General features: G+C 40.9%; 1 pseudogene; it reads right to left on the reverse strand.

Annotated features, from left to right (window-relative positions):
- Positions 1-308: 308 nt before the first annotated feature.
- On the reverse strand, positions 309-482 carry LOC147708552 (small nucleolar RNA U3; annotated as a pseudogene).
- Positions 483-2,902: the final 2,420 nt, after the last annotated feature.

Genomic DNA, 2,902 nt, shown 5'->3' on the forward strand with positions numbered 1-2,902 from the left:
TCTGCTGTAATTAGCGCGCACTCTTGTGTTACCGTTCTCGCCGCCGCTCTTAAAATGCGAGCGGTGCGAGATTCTTACAGTGCATAGCTGCGGGCTGATTGTCGTCCTTTGAATTAGTATTCGCGTTAATTGCAGCGCACACGAGCACTGCAATTGACACGAATACTAATTCAATGGACCCCAATCAGCCCCGCAGCAGTGCACTGTAAGAAAAGGAATGCAGAGTGTCAAACACAGTGTGCGCTATATCAAACGACGTGTTTGAGCCTTTGCTTTTCCCTAATGTGCACAACTGCGGGCTACTTGTGTCTCCTTCTTCCAGCTCTCCTGTAAGGGAGAGACGAACGATCTTCTATAACAAACAGTAGCTGCAGAAATGCAGCACTGTCAACTCACGCTCGGAATGGCTAACGAAGATCAGACACTTTAGAACACATTTCTTAGTTCAAAACTATAGAAACGATTCCTGATATTATAGTCTTACATAAACCACTGCAGCTCACACGGACAGAAAAAGTAAAAACCCTTCTTTTACATACAGTAAGAAAAGGTTCGGCATAATCAATTCCAGCAAAACATATGGCTGTATAACACGAAAAAATAATAACCTAAAGATGCACAGGCAGACGCATTCTTCGTAATAAAGCATTTTCAGTAGATCCTGGGTGACTCACTGCTTTAAAAATTTGCATAATCGAAATCATAGAAATAGATTGCTTTCCCACTTTGCTATGAGAATGCCATCAGCATTGACACATAACTCCCTTTACGAGAAAGGGTTAAAAACAACTAACATTGCATCGGAAAGGAGGGGGGGTTTCTCCTTTGAATGTCTCTTAATTTCCTGCTGGTGTAATGATGCACAAACCTTGGATCTCACATATAAGTATTCCTCAGTTGAGCACGAGTGGGCTTTTCTGTGCTGCACGTGTTGTTTAGCTGCCCTTTGCTCAGTGACTGTAGTATGGGAAATACCCGTAAATTCTAAATAAACATTAAATAATTTAATGAAATCAGGTGAATGATAACGTTTAAGAGAATTTATCTATTCAAGCACATCGCCATGGGCATAACTTCTCTTCCATAGGATGAAATTAGGTCTACCAAGGCGCGAGCAGAGGCGCACAAAGAAAATCCTAACACAATAAATTAACATACGCCGAATGATTTTCAGATTTAAGGCACCGGTTTGACGAGTGGATAAACTGGCCTGTTATCTGTGCACCCCTGTTAGACTCGTGAATACGTAATTTGAAGGACAAATTATCGTCAGGTTTTTGTGCATAGAAGTGTTCCATATATTGTCCTCGGTAAATGAGGGTCCATTTCCCCGAATCGTCTAATAAATAAGCTACTTTGTCATTTTCTCGCCTTTACATAGAATTTTACAAAGTGAAAGCTTTTCTGCCGTACTTCTAAGTACATTAGCGTATTTTTCCAAAGACAGCAGTATCTGGCATCTGACTTTACTTAACGTTCCTGCTGTCTGATGTGAAAGCTAATGGGCCAGATCAGGACAAGCTTTGTTGAGTTCTATTTAGCCAGATATAGACTGCTGCTTTTCCATCCTAAGCAGCATCCAGGGTCTGCTTTACAGTATTGTAAACTATTCTAATCTACGTCAGCACATTATTTAGTCACTTTAATGAAATCTATCAAGTTGAGCAGTTATGTTTGTTCTAGTTGATTCAATGCCCATTAGATTCCCCATGTTAGACTCATGTTCTGATTTGTTGCCTTTGCCTCAAATTGTAAAGTGCTCTGATATCCTTCGGGATCAAGTTCGAGGTATATAAAACTTTATAAATAAAAAATAAATTAAAAAATCACATTCAGCCTGTTTTTTTTAAACACACTGATTCCCTGCTCTCTGCTCCCGAAACAGAGAGGTGCCTACAGTGCGAAAGTTAAAGTTCAAACAGGTAAACAGAGCGTAGCCATAGTTTTGTTTCAGGCTTTGGATCCCAGCAACAAACACATTTTTACTTATTGAAAAATTAAGAGAACATGTTGGTAAACTCACAGCAAAGACAATCTAGCGTTACTTCCACAGTTTTCTGCACTGCACTAAATGAGCACTATTACCATTTTAAGATGGCTATGCATAGTCAGACTGCGCAAAGAGTGCGTTTTACTACAGATCAGACCGACTCACCAGAGCACTTACTCTGTTGAAGCAAAGCCGCACCCGCGCTCTGATTTCACATCATACTGTGCCAAAACTGTAGGAAGTCTAGGAACTATTCTTTTTCACTGCCTTGATTTTAATGCTCGAGCCAAGACAGGGATTTTTCTGGAGGTTTCATCCAAAAATATCTTTGCGAGATGTTCCACTTCCTATCTGAAATCTATTTACATGTTCAGAGGCAAAGTGCTATTTGCACTCATTTTGATTACTGCAGTGCTTTACACAAGGGAACATTGGGAAACTTGTCACAAAACTGCAGGTTCCACAAGACTGGACAGGAAGACCGTTTTCAATCAGAATATTTGGTCCAGATTATGAACTGTCAATCTGCCGAAAGAGTCACATTGATTGCTAGTGCATGAGAAGCGACCAGGCACGGTTGCAAGCGTGGAAACAAAAGGTGTAGCAACCAGCTACCTTTACATTTTAAAATGTTGGACAACAGACCATATGTATGGCAATGTCTTTAGTCTCCCTGAACAAAGGAACTCTTCCCCAGTTCACATCTACGAGCCTAACAAGGTGATGGCATTCGACTAGGTGTCACTCGTCGTGAAGGACCTCCCACAAAAACTATCAAAAAGTATTAGTAGAGTGCCCTAATCACCCTACTGGGTATCCATTTGCTATGGAATATAACGGAAAGCTTCACTTTGAGATGAACCCTGAGTCCCTGGCGATCCAAGAAAGCGTTGACATGAACAACACCTCTTC

Source organism: Lissotriton vulgaris, chromosome 6 (assembly GCF_964263255.1).
Source record: "Lissotriton vulgaris chromosome 6, aLisVul1.2, whole genome shotgun sequence".
Lineage (NCBI taxonomy): Eukaryota > Metazoa > Chordata > Amphibia > Caudata > Salamandridae > Lissotriton > Lissotriton vulgaris.